Source organism: Ambystoma mexicanum, chromosome 6p, assembly GCF_040938575.1.
Source record: "Ambystoma mexicanum isolate Mex_15411 chromosome 6p, UKY_AmexF1_1, whole genome shotgun sequence".
NCBI lineage: Eukaryota > Metazoa > Chordata > Amphibia > Caudata > Ambystomatidae > Ambystoma > Ambystoma mexicanum.
The window spans coordinates 187,403,594-187,424,485 of NC_090935.1; positions in this window are offsets into that span (position 1 = coordinate 187,403,594).

Consider the following 20,892-nt stretch of genomic DNA (forward strand, 5'->3'; position numbering starts at 1 on the left):
TTATGAATATTGTCTTTGTATTTGTCTGCTGCTTTATTAGGAAAGAAATGCTGCTATTGTTGATTATAAATTGTAAGAACTGAAATATTAAGATTGAAATAATTTTGTATTTTATTTGTATTTTATATAACAACTTAAGGTAAGACGCTGTACAGAGAATCAGAACTGGTACAATAAAAATGAGTAACATGAAAAATAAAAGCAACCTGTCACATTAACCAAGATAGAGAAGATGGGACTTCAACGACTTATGAAATACAGAATAAAGAGAAATAGAGCAAAGGAAGAGAGGGAAGAGCTTTCCAATGTAAAGGAGCTAAGAGGACACAGCACCAAAAGAGTAAGTGAGCACACGGAGGACGCAGAGCACAAGAAGAAATTGAGAAGATGAGCAAAGGGATTGAGGGGGAGTATAGAATGATACAAGAGAGGAAAGATAGTCAGGTGCAAGACCTTAAAGTGACTTAAAAATCAGACATAAAATATTGAATTTAAGCTGAAAATGAAACGATAGCCAACCCACAATAGAGAGTGACGAATAAATGGGGTCGCAAAAAGAAAGAAGACAAAGAAGACAAATAGAGGCATTGAAGACTTATCTCAAGGGGGCCAGGCAAGTAAGTGGAAGACTGAAAAGAGCAATAGCACAATAATTTTAAAAAGTAGAGAAAAGATGAGAGAAGATATTGACAGTTTTGTAGTGTTCAAAGTCAGAAAAGTGCAAACTTACAAATATTATAGCGGTGAAAGCGGTAGGCGCGTGAAGACTGTGAAAATGTCATAAGCAAACAATAAAGCAGAATCAAAGTGAAGCCCCAGAATGGGCAGTATGAGAAACAGAAAGATGGGATGGGGGAAACAAGACAAAAGAAGGAGTAATAGCAGGAAAGAAGAGAACCTCAGTTTTGGTAGCATTAAGCATTAGGTAGTGAGACAACATCCAAGATTCAGTGGAAACAAGACAAGCAGAGAGTTTACGGTGAATGTCAGAAGAAGAGATCGAAGAGAGAGAAGAAAAGGACAGAAATAGCTGAGTATCACCACCGTAGAAATGATGCGATAGGCCAAACACAGATATAACTACAACAAGAGGGGAATTGTAAAGCAAAAACAGAAAAGGACCCCGGACAGACCCTTGAGCAACATCCTGAGCTAGAGATAAGGTGTCAGAGATTTTACCAGCCCAAGAACCCGAGAAAGTTCTTTGGGACAGGTTTTACGGAAACCAGGAGAGAACAGAGACAGAAAAATCAAAGGAAGATAGAGAAGCCAGAAGAAGAGAGTGACCAACCGTGTAATAAATGCTGCTGAGAAATCCAACAGAATAAGAAGATAAGAGTGCTTAGAGTAGCGTTCAGTGAGTAACGAATTCAGGACAGAAATAAGGGCAGTTTCAGTAGAATGACAAGGACGAAAACCTGTCTGAAATTCTGCGAGAATAGAAGAATAAAAAACAAAGGCAGAAACTTGAGAATACGCCAACTGTTCAAGTACTTTGGGTAGGTAGAGCAGTAAAAAGATAGGACTGACGTTTGAGACAAGCAAGGGGTCAGCAGTAGGTTTCTTCAAGATTGTGACTCGGGAGTTGTCGGGTTCATGTAGCAAACGGACACACGAGAGCAGAGGGATCACTGTGAACAGAGGGAACCTAGTGCGAACCCCAGGCATATTACACAGCATGTTTAGGGTAGGGGAGAAAATGCCCGTGGACTCATCACCCCGCACTTTGCATGGATCACACTAGTCTCTAGATGTTGCTAAGCCTCTCAGATCTTACAACCTGCTTAATATGTATTGAAATAATACATTGGGCCTCATTACGACCCAGGCGCTAATGGGTTAACGCCGCCGTAAAAAGAAAAGGCTGCGGCGCCGTTAACCTATCAGCGCCTAATTACGAGGTCCCTTTGCGGGACCCGACCTTAACGGCTGGTGTAGACCAGCCGTTAAAGTAGGGACCCGCAAAGGGACCTTGGTGCTAATTACGGTGCCGCAATTTGCGGCACCGTACTTAGCGCCTTCCCCATTCCCATTGAGCCCTATGGGGCAAAAATGGGAATGGGGAAGGGCCATGGAGGAAGGGGGAATTACCGCCCCGCCAAACTTGTAATGGGGTGGTAATTCCCCCTTTCTCCATGGAGGAGTCGGTAACTTACCGGCATGGACCATGGTGCTAATAGCACCATGGTCTTCCGCCAGGGTCGTAATGAGGCCCATTGTTTACTTATATATTGGTGCATGGTCATTGAGTAGAGTCGCACCCTGGATATTTTTTAAACAGATAGACCTGTAAGCATTTTTGTATTGGAATAGGACGTTATCCTGTAGAGGGGCTGCAACATCAGGTATTTGAATAGCCTCCTGTCTCTGTGTTTTGTGAGGTCAGCTACATTCACGCATCCAATGGCAATACAAGTTAAGCAGGCTGTAAGAGCTGGGAGTCTTAGCAACGTATAAAGCCTAATGTGATCCATAGAAAGTGAGCGGTGATTTTCACCCCTAGCCTAAACATGCTGTGTAATGTGGCTGGGATTCACACTAAGTTGCCTCTCGTCACAGTCATCCTGCTTCTCTCGTGTCTGGTTCCCACATGCACCCGCCTCCTCCCAAGTCATATACCCATCTGCTCTACCTCACTCGAGACCAAGCCTACCATTATCCAACAATTTAAAATGCTTTGAGGTGATGTCCTGTCGACCCGTCTCTATGAGTGCATCTGCAAAAAGGGATCACCCGTTCAAATGTGCATACATGAACCATAGCTAGGGTCCACATAACATGCTACTGTCCTGCTTGCCGCACGTTAACAAAACTTTGCCAGTGTGCAAACAAATGTAGCAAATACATTTAGCACCAACGCTGCTTTTTGAATAATATGAAAAGGAGCAGAGAGGTTCATACCCAATCTGTTTGCTGTGTACCATAAAAAGATATGGGGGGAACGCATTTCTTTTTATATTATGCAGCCAACACACAGGGACGTCATTTCAGCAAAATGCCAGGGGTAGTGGAAGTGACGTTACATAACCCTTGACATCTGATGACATCCCAGGAAGTGATGTCATTTACCCCACCCCTAAGTGACATCACATGAAGCGATGGAACACGACCTTTCACCCCTTGACAGAACAGGAAGTGGCATCACATAGCATTGTTCCTAGGTACACAGCAAAAAATATGGTTACGATATCACTACAATGTGATATACATTTCATACAAAAATGGATCACCGTATCTATCCTTCAGATCAGTGTGTATAGGCGCATATTACCAAATTACTGTGAATTCATATGGATTGTGACGAATTCTGTTTGCTCCATTCCATAATATAAGAGCATTTGCGCAATCATTAGCACTGGTGCAAATGTAAGCTCATTTGGCCCCTGATATTGCTGAATCTTATGAAATGCACATTTCAGACGGAACAGGCACATAGTTCTCAAAACTCTCAGACCTTCCAAATCATGTGCTATGTTCTAACGTTACTGAATAATACAAAAAAAAAATGTATATTACTTCTGTAAAGAATCCATTTAAAAATGCACGATATCAATTGTATTTGTAAACACTGGGTCGTACTAATCGAAAACATTAGTCATGTTATTAGTATATAAGGTCACTAAATCTTCGAAAATAATAGTTCACTACTGTAATTGGTCTCCATCCAAACAACAATTATGTTTGCATTGATCGATCAGCCATTATGTTCTGTTCAATAATTCAAGGATGGTGCGGCTGCAAACCTTTACACAATGTTAATGTGTTTATTATGCACGTGCATGCATTTAAGATGCTCTTTATAATCTCCTCGCGCTATCATAATCATTATTCACATTGCAGTCACCCCCCTTGGCATCAGTGTCTTAATTAAGAGCATCCAGTTGGATGTCTTTAACTGATACAGCGGAATCGAGAACTTAACAAACCTTTGGAGTTGACGCAATTTCCTGAACATTACTTCTTTTCAGCCATATGTTTTTGAAACAAACACTTTGGCGGGAAAATAGGATTTAGGACAATCTAAAACACGCAATGCTTCACTGTTAGTCATTTCATAGACGGAACATCCCATGTCTCATATTGTAATCCCTCATCCTCATATGTTACCCTCAACAATCAGCCTCATTACAGGTTTGGGGGTAAATCAGTGGTAAATCCATGATTATTGTTACTTGCACTTTGTCCCATGGACTTTCTGTGGGATTACACGTGGTGGTAGGGCAGTTGTAAATTCCCATTTTCGGAGACCATCGGATTTTGCAGATTTTTGGTGATATGGTGGAGGATATGCACCACCTTTCCACCAAACTTGTGGTATGCCCGTGCGGTAATGGGGCGGTAACAGAATTACTGCTGCATTACTGCTGTTATTGCCCACACCAGAATATTTATAATGAGGCCCAGTGGGGGCTGTGCTCCCTTGCTTCCTAGCTAGGTTTGTACAACATAAAACCCCAGATATAAATATGAGTTCATTCTGCTCTTTACATATAGGGGGAGCAAATGAGAAGCGCATTAGCAGAGGGGGTGGAAATCTCCTAAGAAAGCGGTTTTCAAACTGTGGGGCTGCCCACGTGGGGGGCAAGAGTGTCCAGGGGAGGTGAGGCCCTTCCACAAGGAGTATAGTGACTGATTGAAAATATAAGCAGAAATTACATCTAGGAAGGCCCAGTAGCAATATTTGGACACAAGGGGGGTCTTGGCAACAACATTTTTACTCAAGCGGGGCTCAGCATGAACAGGTTTGAATACCACTGCCTTAAACTACTGTTAAAGCAAACATATACATCTGTTGTCTCCATAAGAAGCTTATTTCTGCTGAAATCAACCCAGGTATTGTTCGTGGTATTACAAGAATGTCTCTCTCTTGCTAATAAACAAGATGCTCTAGCTTCTCCTGAAGCCGGGTCACTTCTAATGACATTTACAATCACGAAATAATAGGCAAGAACGAAAACACATTCGGATGAAGCACGGGGGAGGGTGTGAGGTTGGCAAATGTCCCATCAGTTTCATCAGCCGTGTTTCTTTCAAACAGTCTACGGTGTGGCACCGCAGTGCTTGCTGGGAGCCATTTGGCATGACTTTCTCGCAACACTGACTGTGGTTTAGCAATCTCTTGATGATAGAGCATGAGCCTGCGAATTTGGTTGACTGAATATTCACCCCCTCTGCAAATGGCCTCTTCAATTCCCTGAAACTGGCCCTCTCAATCCCAATGTTAAACGATACTTGCCAAAACTGGTGTGCCAGGATTTCTTCTCCTTCCTCAGACCATCACTCTTCGCCTAGCAAGCCATTACAAAAGGTGAAAGGCCATATGCAAGTCAGGCTTGGTTCAGCTGTTATTGTTTGTTTATGGATGGATAACATGTTGGATGGATACGTTTGATTGTGTGGATGGAGAATGGATGGATGGATGTATGGGTTAATGCGCATGATTGTTAAGATGGATACTATATGTCATTGTGTGAAAGGATGTGATTGAATGCATGTGTGGGTGTATTTGTGGGTAAAGGTGAACAGATATGGATGTTATAGTGACAGAATAAAAAAAGTGTATGTTTGAGGAGTGGATTCAATTGTGTGTATACATGGGTATTAATGGACATTTGAGTGCGATTGGATGTGTATGATTTCATCGATGGACGAATGGGATTAAATGGTAGTGAGTAGGTGGATTGATTTATGAGTGCAAATTTGTATATAGATAGGATTGTGTGATTGGCGCATGAGTCTGGATGTATGGTTTATATATGTGAGTGTGTCGGTTGCTGAATCGATGAAATAGGATAATAGGTACAATTAGAGGAGTACCAGCACTGCCGCTGTAAAGGAACATTTTAATGACGCATGTTTCTACAACACGTGTCAGCATTATCCTGTAAAACAATGTCATCAGTTTAATAAAGTAGGGCAATCTGGTAAACAACAAATTGTAGTCCACGCAATTACACTAACAATCTGATTATACAAAGGCTGTGTACCTCAATATGCGTAATCTACAATGCCATCCTACATGACAAACTGCAAAACCTATTGAAGGGAGCGATTGGTGAAGGGACCATATGTATCCAGATATCATAAAAGTATTAGTAACGGTACTGGATGCCCCTTATCTGGCAGGCACATATTAAACCACCTCTAAATACGTATAATACAGACTATAGCAGAATAACAGCAGCGGATTGGCCTGTGCATCATTGAATAGTATGTTGCTACATAGACCCCTATGATTGGTTGGCATTCTCTCCCAACCCTGGACTTTCGGCTCGTTAGGAGCAAGTAAGCAAAATGAAACTCAGGTGTAGAAAACAACGTCAGACTACTACCGACTTGCCCAATTAGTTCATCATCTCTCATCGGTCAGGCCCAAGCCAAGGCTTCTTCTTTGTAGTTGACCTTCCAGACTGTGCTCTGCTCTGGGACTTTCAAGAGATTGTAGGTGCACCATTATCTTTGTCTGGATTTTAATGTATAGCCCTTGTTTACGACTTCTGAAACACATGTGAGGAGACCATGATGTTTTCCATGTCGACCTCTTATTAGGATGGGTGTCGTTACTCCTCTTGGCCTCGGGAGACTAAGCAGCTGAATTTCACATAAGCTTTCAGCATCCTTGACTGTGCAGTACGTGGCACTTGCAGATGTTTTCTTTTTGCTTAGTCTAAGAGAAATATGTCTTACATACAATTGCTTATCCTCTTGACTCCCTTTGTGCCTTGCAATTATTTCTTGATGTGGCATCCTTGATCCAAGGCCAATAAACTCCTCTTTATTCATCACACAAAGCTGATTATCCAGTGTCTCCTGACTCTGCAGCCCTGGTCTGTCTCTGAGGTAGCTTGATTGGTTTTCCACACAAGTCCGCCAGCCATCTTTTTCTCACGGCCGGTTTAGTCATGTTACATTTTCTTCTGCAGCAAGCTTCTATATATCTCGTCTACCTTGTGCTTCTGAGTATCTACATTCACTTTGTCTCTACTCACTTATTTCTTTTACATTTTTCTCTTGTCCATTCAGTTAAATCTTTGTTCTTTGAGTATTTTCATATTATTTCAGTGCGTCCTTGTGTCATTCCTTAATGATGTCAATCTGCTCTAGTCCGATTTTACGTAGAGCTTGCGATGTCCAATGGTGTGTGCAGACATTCTTCCACCATTTCAGTGCAAGAGCACATTCAATATGGATGTCTGAGTGCATAACATCTCTTGAATCTTCGATGCAGTATTGGGATGATACCTGGTAACACAAATACTGCTCTCTTACTGCTGTTCCAGTATGACAGACGTGAGGGGGCGGGAAATGAGATGATGGGCCTCATTACGAGTTTGGAGGTAAATATATGTCATTACCGGCATGCCGGTATGAACGTGTCAGAGTAGCCTTGATGCCGCAAACAGCGGCTGATTATGAGTCCACGTGCAGTTGCGCACCCGCATGCCGTTAACGGATGTACCGCCATACCAGTAATAACCCACAAACCCCCTGATAGCGGCATAAAGAAATGTGCTGATACCTCCTCCTCCATCAACGTCCCCTAAATAACGGTACCGCTAACACCATTAGCGTTATTACCAGGTCCATAACTACCGGAACCAGAAGTAACGTCATCACACAGGAACGGGAAATGCTCCGGTGGCCATCTTCAAAAACACAATCCATTGCAATCCTCTGCAGACAGGACCTGTACATGCAAAATCCCAAATACTCCTGGAAAAGGATGTCCATAGCAACCAAGAAAGCCACAGCTCGCCTGCATAAACCGAGATTTAGCGATGAAAAGCTAAATATGTTAGCCGACACGCTGGTGGAGCAGGCCAATGTTGTATTTTGTGCTGACCTGAGGCGTCCAGCACAGCTAAGGAAAAAACAGGTATGGGAGAATGTAGCAAGAAAGGTCAGTGTGGTTGGCACGCCTCATACACCGTTAAGGACTGCAAAAAGCAGTGGGACGACCTGTGCTTGCGAGTACGCACCATTCTGTCGGCCAATGGCAGCCAGGGGCTGGCAACAGGCGGCGGTGCACGCTCACCATTGAAGTTAACAAGGTGGGAAGAGTTGTGCAGCTCCGCAGTCCATATGGAGGGCATCGAAGGAGTAGGCGGAGCGTAGTATGGATACCGATCATTGGCTGATGAAGGTGAGTGACCCTTTGCGCAAAACACAAGTCCCCACAAACACCTGACATCCAAAGTACAATGTTGTACAACAAATGTGAATCTGATGAGAGCCACTACATGGCCCATCATACACACAATGGTGGCAAGCGGGAGAGTGTAGGGGGTGTGTGGGGGTTTTGGGGGGAGGGGTAAGGGTGTAATGGGGTGTGGAGGTGTTGGGGGGAGGGAGGAGGGAGGGTGGAGGGTACATTCATGTTATGAATACCATCTGCACAATAAACCTGTTGTGTTAACAAAAAATCACATGACTGGACATTGCTTCTTCAGCGTGTGTCAATTTATTGAATGACAGTGTACAGTGGGAATTTATCCGCAAACCTAGTGCCCATATTCCCCCTGTCACAGTGCCCAGGGTCCCACATCCATGTCACCCTCTGCATACCAGTGCTATAGAAACTATGGTTTATCAATGATTGGCGCACAGCACGTCTCTCATGTGCATCGCGGCCTGGCCAATTGTTAGGGAGAATTCTCAAGAATATGCTAATTTCCCTCACCTTTTGATACCCCAGCAATTTTGCTGGTTTCCTAGGATTTTATTTTTTACCTGGGAAGAGTGTGAGCCTTTTTTCCCCACTCTTCCATGTATTTTGATGTGCGTTTTACTTTTTTGTTATTTGGTTATGGAGTTTTAAAACAACTCCATAGGCATCATCTTTTTCTGTGTGTCACACAGCATCTTCAGTGCAGTGGCACAGGGATGTCTTCCAGACTTCGCATTCTTTAAATACCTGCTCTGGGACTGACTACTATCTCCCAGAGCATGTAAAGTTAAATTGTCTCTTTAAATTTACACACCCAGCACACACTATCTTCCTATAGAGTGCAAGAGGGGTTGCCTAGCTTCACCTGAGCCAAAACACTCATGTAACCGTCAAATGTTACCCTCTCCTATTTTAAATGGCTGGTGGCAGTGGTTTAGATCAAACTACCATGATTTTTCTCGACTTGAACAATGGTAGCTAAAATTTGGGTCAGCCATGTTTTTCAATATGGCACCCAAGACCTATCTGTAAAAACAGACTCTGGTCATCTTTTTTCGCCATTTCTTTAAGGAAAGGTCTCTGCGCACCAAACCAGGTTTGGTCCCTTTGTTTGTTGACCTTTGGCAGGCTTCAGTGCTGAAGCCCTCCTCTGGTGCCTGAGTGTCTGGGATGGACAGGATGTGAGGGAGGTACCCGAAACTCCCTGTGCTTAGTCTCCTAGGAGACCTGCATGCACTCTGGCATGATTGGCCTGCTGGCTGTCCGTCACGGACACCTACCCTGCTGTGTGAGTGACAGCCAGGCTGGAATGAACAGGGGGAAAACTGTTTAAAATCAGGTCTCTGGGACTTGGAAAGCAGAGTCTACCACTGGAATGAAAGAACCGAAGTCGAGCTGAAGGAAGAGGACTGCTGCAACTCCTTGATGACCGGTGAAGCCCTGCTGCAGGTCTGAATTGCCTGAAACTCCATCGAAAGAGAAGCCCTTCAAGATTAACTTCTTCCCTTGAGTTTGGTGGGAACAACCAACTCGTAAGCCGCCTGGAGAGTGTCCCTTCCTGGTCAAATTTTCTGCAGAGTGCTGTGGAAAACTAGACAGCCAGTGGAAAGGATACCAGTTTGTGGTGTTTAAGGCACTCATACCTTAAACCTACATTTTGCCAAGCTTGTGGCCTCATACCTGGGCAGTGCAGGAACCTCCCAACATCCTCCTTCTTGTCCCCATGACTGCAGCTCAGGAACAGCAAGATGTGCTCGAACTGCCAGGAACAACTGCCTCAGCTACAGTATTTCTTCAATTTTAAGGTACTCTGCAAACGCGGTCAGGAAATCTTGTCTGCCACTGAGAATGTGTGTAACTTTCCCAACTTTGAAGGTATGTCCTTCCCTAAACATTCGTCAAAGCTTTCACCTAGCCAAATTCTTCTGAAACCCATGGCAAAGACTTAACCGTTTACTACCAGAACTGTGCTATCCTATACAAAGATTCTGAACTATTGACTTTGGCCCAGGCCTATGAACTGAATTGCTGATTGTAGTTTACTGAAACCCTTGCCCTGCCTATGAAAGTATTTGGGCTGTCTATTCTTATAACCATGTCTTGTTACCCCTTTTTAAAGTATCTGAAGTGCCATTTTGCTCCCACTACAGGGGAGCTGAACTTGTTCAGTAACGTAATGGTTGTGTATCTGTAGTATTTTAGTGTGTGATATTGAGCTGGTCTTACTAGTGTAATGTTTTCAAACTGACTGTGTAAATAAATGTATATTCTTTTACCAGTAAACCTTGAGTAAAGGGTTTGTTTGAATCACTGTATTTGTTGGTCGTATGTGTAACTTGTTCTACTGCTCACTCAACTCTTGAGATAAGTCTGGCTGCTCAGCCACTGCTACCACATAACTGTGTAGTATGGGCTGGTACCAAAGGTGACTTTGTACTGACACTTGTAGTCTTAATTGCATGTAGTGTTACCAAAGGGTACTGCATGTGATTCTGCCTAACACCGATGTGCAACATCTTCTCCTTCCTCATCTTCATCTTCACCTTGTTGGGGCTGCTTCATGTCAACTGGCAGAGGAACGTTCCGCCGGATGCACATGTTGTGCAGCATGGCACATACCATGATGATCTTGCCCACCTTCTCAGGTCCTTAAATGAGTGCGTCACGGTTAGGGAGAATTCTCTGTTTAGGCTGAATTTCTTAACCTAGTGAGTCCCCCAGCAGCTTTGCTGGATTTCTGGAGTTTGTTTTTTTTTCCATCCTGCCAAGAGTGAGACTCTTTTTTCCCACTCTTGGACATGTATGTGTGTAATTCCTTTGAAATGTCAATGTGTTCGATGAGCTATGGGGTCTTTTACTCCATAGGGTCTCATATGTTTTTCTATGTGTGTAACACCGCACCCTACGTGCCGTAACACGGGGGCGCCCTAGCGGGTCCCCCACCATAGGCTCCATACCCGGGGACTGACTACTGTCTCCCCGGGCATGTAAAGTCACCATTGGCTTTACTAGACCTAAATTTACTAACAGAACTAGTACCAACCATCTTATTGTGGACGTACCAGTAGGGGTAATTCGATTACTCCTAGATCTGTTACTCGAGGGGGCACTGTCCCGTCCCCCCTCGTCGAGTTTTGGCTGGTGGCAGTGGAAACTACTTGTTATGTTCGACCCCGAACATAACCCTATGGGATTCGTCCCATTGTTGGAGATTGACTCTTTTTCTCGTTAATCTCTAACGTACCACCGATCTACGTATCTTAAATAAGTTTATCGAGTGGTATTTTCTGCCAGAACTCGGTTTGTAAAATGGCGTCTGTGTTCGTCTCTGTGACTCCTAAACCAAAGGTCGAGCCCTTTGTTCCACTTTTGGCGGGCCTCTGTACAGAGACCCTCCAAAGTGGTGCCATTCTGTCTGGGTTACCACAGGGGTGTGGGAGGGGGTTTAGGCACCCTGGACCGAGTTGCCTTGCCAACTCCGGTCGCACTCTGGAGTGATTGGCCCAGGTGGTGAGCCTTCCCGCTCACCACTTAGCATGTGTTGATTGACAGCTAGGCTGAATGAATGGGGGACTTCTGCATAAAAGCAGGGCTTTTGGGACTGGATCTTCAGAAGTCGCCACAGGACCTAAGAATCCAACGAGGGTAACGCTGAGCCGACCTGCAACGACGACACCTCCGGTGGAGCCCTGCTGAGCCAACTCACCACTTCCCGACGACAGAGGAGATCTCCCTGCCGGAGAGTCTCTTCCCCTGACTGGTGGGAACAACCAGTCCCCTTTGCTTTTTATTCGCCTCAGGACGCAGTGGTCGAATTGCCCGTGCAGAGCACCTCGGCAACCGGATAGCCACTACCCCTGTACCGCGACCAAAAGGTGGTGCCTTGTGACGGAGCACTCCGCGGCTGGTCTCTTCCCTGGTGGTGCACCGGACTTCACTTTTCTTCGACGACGAGAACCTCTCTACTCTTGGCAAAGACCCAACGTGCATCCACCACCAGGAACAACTGCCCCCGCCGGAGCTGCCCTCCACAACAAGGTACCGTGTCCGCCTGGCTTCCCTTTCGTTCGGTTCGAGTGAGGTGTCTTAATCCTCTCCGTTCCGCTGGGTCGCCTCCAAGCTTTGCTCATTCTTTGTTCTGAATTGGTTCAATCTGCCGATAACAATTTGCTATAAAGACTTGAATGCATCTCCACTAGAGACTTTTCGGGACATCGCGCCTTGCCTCTCTCCGAGTGGGCCTGGCCTCTGAACTTTATGATCTATTGCGATTCTTGCCTTCCTGCCTTGCATTTTATACGCGTAGGATTGAACTGTGTTGATGTCATAACCTGCCTCTCTTTTTCTCTCCCTTCCTAACTAATATTCGAGTGTCATCTAGGTTGAGGTATACACCTCTGTCTGAAAATAAGTGGTACCAGTAGAACCTAGAGTTGTCGATATTTTTCTAGGGGGATTGATCGTTTTCTACTTCGTAGAGTAATTGTGTTTGATTTGTTTGCCGTGATTTGCTTAGTGTTTTCCATAGAGGTTGTGTTATAAATAAATACCTTGATATCGTTACACTAAGCCTTGTTGCGTGTTTGCTTGTCTTGCTGTGAAGAATTGCCCTATTTTGTATACTCCACATACTGCTCAACTTTTCTTGAGAGAAGTCTGACTGCTCAGCCACAGCTACCAAGTGAATCTGTGTGGTACAGACTGCTACCAAGTGGGTTCACCGCCAACGCCTGTAGTCCTAAATCTTTTGCAGTGGTCCCAGAGGGAACTGCACAGGTTTCCGCCTAACAGTCACCCGACCTGCTGAGGCAGCGAAACCATGGCTTCAGCAGGCCAAAGGTCTGCTCTATGACCACACGAGTGTGTGTATGTGCACGATTGTATTCCTCTTCGTGCCTGGTCAGGGGTGAGGCGCCATGGCTTCAGGGGATAGCGAACATCACCTGCATGGGAGCACAACAAGGTATCTGTAAGTGTATTTCTTCTGTTACATTTTTGCTCAGCCTGTACATCGTTCATCCTCATAAGCAGTATATCGTGAATGGCAGCTATTCACTTCACTATCTGCTCTGTACACAACTTGGCATTCGATGGTGCTGGTCTTGGGTGATGTACACGACTTAGGGGCCTTGGCATTGGATTCACCAACCAGCCAGATGGAGTGGCAGGGGAGGAGACCAAATGCATGTTGGGAAATGTTTGATGCATTAGGAAAATGTCCAACGTGATACAGCTTGTTTACTCTATCATGCTTACGGATAATTGTTGACGCCATGATGTGTCTCTTGAGGTCTTCACACCAGTCACATGGGCACGATATGATTGTTGGCAGGGTCCCCCATTGTATGGATGTGGTCCTTGGATGTTGCAGGGTATCGACTTGCATGCTGGTACTCATGTGCTGTGGGTGATTCCCCATCCATTCTCACCCATGTAGCTGTTGTTCAATACTTAATGGCTCCAATTTGAGGCATCCTTGTCACATGTTTTCCCATTTGTATTCATCTGCACATGTTGCCATGGTGTTATGCAGTGTTACTGTTAGGGAGAGGCAGTGACAGGGGATTTCCATTAAGGGGGAATCCATACTGTGCACTCATGGAGGCATGACCTGTAAGGTGCATCGATGCAGCCATGTGTATTCAGCTTTGTGACTGCATGATGGTGCATTGTGGTGCTGTGGGTATGGGCAGGTGATGTCCAGTGGATGGATACAGGGGTGTGCAGTGATTGTGAGTATGACATTTCCACATTGGTGTGCAAACCAAATATGGCGTCCTACATTTTCTTTGTCATGCATCTTATTTGTATGAATATGGGAACGTTGTTTGGCAGCATGGGCAGTGTCCAGACACCAAATTGAGGTCACTCCCATGGCCCAGAGGGCATACAGGTGGCATATGCATGCCCCCACCATGATACACTCCCGTAGACCAGAAGGCAGACATGTTGCATATGCATGCCCCCCCACAATACACTCCCATGCCCCAGAGGGCAGACAGGTTGCACATGTATGTCCACCCCCCATAATACACTCCCATGGTCCAGAGGGCAGACTCACCCAGCAGCCAGGCACGTCGTGCAGATTCTCATTCCATATAGCTAGGTAGCGAGGACTTCCGCAGCACCATTGCATCATGTGTGGATCCTGGGAATCTGGCACAGCAATGTGTTATGATCTTTCTGCCATCACACACCATCTGCGCATTGATGGAGAGGTATAGCTTCCGATTGCGGTACACCACCTCCGCAGCATGCGGGACTACCAACTCCACGTGTGTGCAGTCGAGCGCACCAATGACATTGGGCATGCCTGCCAGTGCATGAAATGCTATTTTGGTGTCATTCACCTTTTGTTCTGTCCGTGGTAGGGATATGTGGGCCCTTGCGTGCTTTAGGAGTGCATCTAGCACTTGCTTTAGCACACCGGAGAAACATGGTTGTGGCCAGGAAGTAGAGCACAGACACCGCCTTCAGCAGAGGGAGGTTGGCAGTGCGGATGTTGATCAGGCTGACCAAGTCTTCATGTATTAGATCCACTATGGTGGTGATGGTGTCCCTGTCCAGGCGGTACAGGGTGGGATCTGTGCTGTGGTTAAGTTGAATGGAGTGGCCCTTATGCGAGGGATTGGTGGCTGCCTGCGGAGCCCCACTGCCTGCACTGGTGGGATTTGCTGGGGTGGTCTCACCCTCCTTCTCCTCCTGCGTTTCCTCTGTAATTCCTGCTGTACAGCCTGCGCAAGGGGTAGCAGTGCAGGCATGTTCTCCAGATCCAGTATCCCTTTTGCAAGTGGAATAATTTGGTCTTGAAACGGGTGTGGTGTGTGGGTGTGCTCCTTTTGTGCAGGGCCAGGCTCCATTGCATCCACCTGTGTTGATTGTGTGCACCTGTGGCAGTTGAAACACAGCAGTTTGCTGTTTACGGGTGGTCCGCGATGCCGGTATTGCCGGCATCATGGTGGCCCTTCTTACCGGCACCTGAATGCTGCTATGTGCATGTCCGTGGGACTTGTATTGTCCTGTTCCTTGTGGCATGCTGGTATCACTGGCACGGCACCCGCGCACTTGCGTGCACTCCGGTATGGTGGTGCATGGCCACAGCGGGTCCCTGTCGATGCCGGGAGTACCGGCATCTAGGATTGTGATACAATGGCCCGGTAATGGATGCCGCTATTGCCTTACCGGTACCGTTATTACCAGAGTGCCAACCTTGTTTTGGGACCCGATGTATACTTCTGCTTCTCTTCATGTCCACAATTGAGTCAGAAGTAATTCATTCTGTCAACAATAGCTGGCCTCGTTGGCATGTGAGGGGCATTCTGAAAGCCAGTATTTGTCTTCAACATTTTTAATATATCAGGGCACATGAAGCCCAATTTCCTCCCAATACGAGAACCATTCCTTCAGCAAGTGACTGCAGATTAAGATATTCCTCATTTCTCCATTGTGTATAGTTCTAAAGAGAGGCTACTGGCACCTCCCCATTCTATCAATCATTTCTACTATATGGAAAGTTCTCTGCAATTCTCAAGGTTTTGTCTGAGCTGATGAGCATGTGTTTAATCATATCTATGCTTTAATAGGCCCCATGGTTATTGTACTGGAGGTGGGGTTTTGGGATGATTATTCCGAAAAAAAGCACCAATCGTGGGAGCTAGGGAGCATGGAGCCTGTGCATTGATATCCCTGTCCATGGATTATAGTTCATGGGATTGATGGTCCTTATGTCCGATAAGGTTTTTTTAGTTCCATCTCCACAAACAGACACACATGTTGATGACTTCAGAATAAAAAATATAGACTTCTTTGCTGAAATGTACCCTACTTTTTCTGTCACCTTGTATTCAATTCATTCTTTTGACATTGGGTTTGGGTCACAACAACTACAATCAATTCTTCTTGTTTAACACATTACATATCTGAATATTCTGAGGGTACCTCTTGACTGAAATGTGTTTAATGGCTCAGGCTGCCTTTTTTAATTTCACCTGGTTGAATTTCAGCCGAGTTACTGTGGGCTGAGAGTGCAGCACTGATATGGAGATGTCAACCTCCTACAGAAAGCCTTAGGCTTCCGTCTAACTTCTTACACCTATTACCATCTTATTTGCCTAGGCATCACTTAAATTGCCTTGCCGCCTGAGTTTTTAAACCTTACTTACGGGGTTTTTTATTCTCTACCAGTGCCTATACCTCCGTGGCCACTGTCTACAACGGCATTCCATCCGGTTATCCAGTATTGTACCTGGACCTGAGCATATCTCCAACAAGGTATGCCCAACTCCGAATTAACTTTTTAAACTTTGCATCCAATCGATTTAAGGTAACTAACTGTTACCTGTTTTTTCTGTAGACCCAGGCTACAGTCGCCCTCCTAGACATCAGCGCAGGCCTTCCAAAATACTTACCAGTTTAACCGCTGATACTTCAGGGTAGGGCTTGATCACGCAGGACTCTTTATGGTCGACCCCCCTGTTTCAACACATTTTCTAAATATTGTCTATCCATTTAGGCACCCCTCTTTCTTGAACCACGTCCTGATGAAAGTCCGGACCCTTCACTGAGCAACACTTCTATTTTCAAGTGAAGGCTGACTACATCCCGGACTGGAAACATGATTCTGTGCCGACAAAACAAATACTACCATTTCATAAGTAGTATTGAACCTTTCACACAATATGTTACTAACCACCACTAACTGAAACTGTGATGTATAAAACAGCTTAAACGTTGTGTCGAGCTTACTTTAGCTCAAATGAATCCTCATTAGGTTCTGTTTTCTTTGTGAACCTACTGTTTTTTAGATATGTGTACAAATCTATGAATACATCTATTTTCTTTGAAAACTGTCTTCGTGACCTTCTATAGCTAGCATTTGCAAAAACTAGCTACCTGCCTCTCATAGCCTACCTCCTTTACACGGTTAAAACAGGGGTAGGTTATGACTCTTCTCTTCCTACACTATCCTTTTACCATCGGCAATAACATTTCTGGCTGCAATGGAAAGTATCAATATGTCCTCATTGAGGACCCAATTATTGAAAGCTGTACTTAAGGCAGTACTTGATGAAACAGTTAAACATAAGATGTTACCATGGTTGGTGTGCCCATTCTCATCCTGTTCAGATCAATTTAAAGGACACTATTTCCAGGCAACCATACAGAAATGCTTTGGGCATTGCAATGCATGAACCATGCATATAGGCACATGGTCAAGCTTCTTATCTCGATCCTTGGGAAAAACCTGTACCGAGAACCTAGACAAACCCTCTTGCAAATTAGAAAGGTTTGAGTTTTGCTTGAACCGCCCACGCATGCTTGGCAGTCACCGATATATGCATGCACACATTCACACTATACTATTACCTATGTTTTATAGTTCCATGTGGCTGTTTTTTCTCATTTTTAAATATGTAGATGCCTTTGTTACTGTGAACTAATTTATGAATTGGTATGGGTTCACTGGTAAAATAAAGGAAAATGCATGAATTGTTTTCTAGAGTTCAAAATCCATTTTGGAGGAGGCAAAGTTATGGAGAATATGTGCTTCATGTAATGATTAGCTATTGTTAATTCACAATTGTATTCTACAGTGAGGAGCCTTTTCCAGTGGTCGACGTCTTTGCATACAAAGAAATAAAGCCACAGTCATACTAGAAAAGTTTGTAGGAAAAACAATCCTATGCTTCTTTATATTACCTGCTATGTTTTGTTTATAATATCTATGTGTTGGCGTTATAATGCACACATACATCTAAATAATATCGATCAATCCAACTGGGAGTTGATCCAGCTATCTATATAAAGGGGAGAAACGTGATGAATTATTTATCTCAATCTTCCTGGGTATATGTCCGGCAACTACGTCCATCAACTAAATATCTACCTTCCTGATTTAATATGTTCCTTTTAAGGGAACAATTGCAGGAAGGTTTGACAAGGCATCACGGCCCTTCATGTGTTCTGTTCCACTGCTATGATAAAGAGCATTAGCACTCTGTGGGTTGTCTCTCCACCAGAGAAGCCTCTTGGGGAACGGATCATCTTCCCCTCGGGGTACAGTAGCCCTTGCCAGGGCATGAAGTGCCCCAATGGGCTTGTGAGAGGCTTTGTCAAGGCAGGGGCAAGCAATTCCTGTCCCCTTTCCTTTACTGAGTCATTTCCATTGATTATGGCCTAGGCAGACCACCCTTGAATTTACAATGGTAGTCTCAGTGGTTTCTCTCTGGGACTCGACTACTGGAGTGCTACAGTTGAGAAGGCAAGAGACTGTGTTCCCGCCAGATTGGGGCTAAGCAACCTGGATTCACAAACATCTGCCCAAGTCTAAGGTGGACTCTCACGAGCACCCTCCATTCTGAGAATCCAATTTTGTCCCAGGAGTGACAACCTTAGGGACAGACTTAAGGGTTTCCTGGCTATACTTAGAGATTGGTCAGATTACTCATGCACTAGCAGAAAGACCCAACTGGATTAACTAGGTGGCTCTCTGGGATGGGGTACCCTAACACTCAGAGAATTTTTGGGTGTATCTAGGCCATTGAGCATAAGGACCAGCATCCAAGGGGCCTTCATGATCCCCTCTTGCAGTTTAGAGATTCCACCTGAGTCTAGATGTTCCTCTTCCAGGACAGCATATACGGCCATAAATCAGACACACCTACGTCTCTTGGTGATAGCAACTCTGTCAGAAAAGGGTAGACCCTCAGAACTGAATTCGATCTTGAGGTGTCTCTTGATTTATTTATTTTATTTATTTATTGTTCATTTGTAATGCACCTATACACAAGTGCTTCGAGGCGCAGCAAGGCGGGGGGGGGACAGGATGAGGAGAGTAGCGATCCTAATAGGCATTGCAACATTCAGATTGTTCAAGAGTGGTAGCCAGAGGTGCAAGGGGGAAAGGAGAAGGGGAAGTGAAGGAAGTGGGTAGAAGGACCCATGAGAAGGAAGGTCAGAGGATAGCTCAGAGGCAATGCACTTCCTTGGAAGCAGGGCAACACAGGTTTGACCCTGGGTCCGAGTTTAGAAACCTCTGGGTATTAAGTGCGTTATAAATAACCAATTACATTTTTACATTACAAGTGCCAGGGAGGCCAGGTGGACAGGGCCAGGGGGAAGAAGAAGAGAATAAGTGGGGGGGACCACAACTAAGTGCAAATAAAGGAGCTTGATGGCTAAAAGGGGTGGAAGCGGACCAGCTAAGTGTAGGCAGGGGGGCCTGTAATGGCAAGCGCAGGATAAGGTTTGTCAGGGACAGGGGACAGGAGAGTCAGTGCATAGATAGACTGGCCAAGGGAGAGCCTGGCTCCCTGTAGGATTCGGAAGGAACCAGGACACGAGGCTCAGGAAGAGGGGACAAATAGCAGAGGAGCAGGAGGGGGATGGAAGATGACAAAATGAAGGTATTGAGGAGCTTCAGGAATTTAAGGAGTTCTGGCTCAAGTCCGAGAGGGGTAGGGAGGCCATTTCAGAGGGAGGCACCTGCAGAAGAGAGAGATCAACCCCCCACTCTCAGCTTTGAAAAATGCCTGGTTTGCAGCAGAGAGTTAGAGCCAGACGAGTGAAAGGCTCTACTGGGGAGGTATTTAGGGAGCGAGAGTTGGATATAGCGTGGTCTTAAGCCCCAGAATGCTTTGTGGATTATGCAGAGGGTCTTGAATTTGATCTTCACAGCAACCAGGAGCCATTGGAGGGATTTAAGAGCTGTGGAGATGTGGTCCCTGGGCTTGAGGACAAGGATAAGCCTTGCAGCCATATTCTGGATTAGTTCTAGACCTAGCCTAGTTCTTGTCTAAGTCCATGATGTGAGGAGAGAGGGAGAGGAAGAGTCAAAGATGACGCCAAGGTGTTTTGCTTCACACAAGGGTGAGGGGAAGGAGCCGAAGGAGGGAGGCCAGAGCGTGGGAGGGAAAGAGGGAACAGTGGTCCCAATGAGAAGGACCTCAGTCTTACTGGCATTTAGGCAGAGATTGTTAGTAGTGTACCATGCCTGAATAACAGACAAGTAGTCAGGAATGAGAGAGGAAGAAGAGGAGAAGGAGGAGGGTAGCTTGATGGAAATCTGTGTGTCATCAACACAACACTGAAAATTAAGAGGGAAGGTGAGATCTGATGGGCTATGGGGGAGCATGTAGATATTGAAGGGCCAAGGTGAGAGAATAGAGCCCTGAGGGACACCACAGGTGGAGAGTGAGATGGTGAAGATGAAAGGGCCCAATGAAGACTTGGAAGGTTGGTCCGAGAGGAAAAAAGTCAACCAGCCCAGAGTCAGGTCTGTGATGCCAAGGGTTTCAAAGAGCCGATTTAACAGGGTGGCATGACTGACCATGTCAAAGGCATAGGATAGGTCAAGAAGTATGAGAATGGAAGGTAAACTGGAATCTAGATTAGAGAGCAAGTTTTCAGGGATGTTCAGGAGGGCAGTTTATGTTCCTCTGGAAGATTTGAAACCAGACTGGTGGTTGTGAAGACAGTCAACTGGCATCCATTCACCCTGTGGGTGCTTTGAACGGATATTTAACTTGCTATATAAGCACCTAACAAGCAAAGAATAACATACAAAATAAATAAACCTTATCAGATATTATGGGAGAAAAGGAGGAGAGCGTAGGTGAGATTAGAGGGGGGCCAAGGGAGGTCTGAGAGTGAGTGAGGGAGAAGGGTGGGGAGTAGAAGAGAGGGAGGACAAGATGTCCTAAGTTTGAAAAATGAAGTGAGAGACA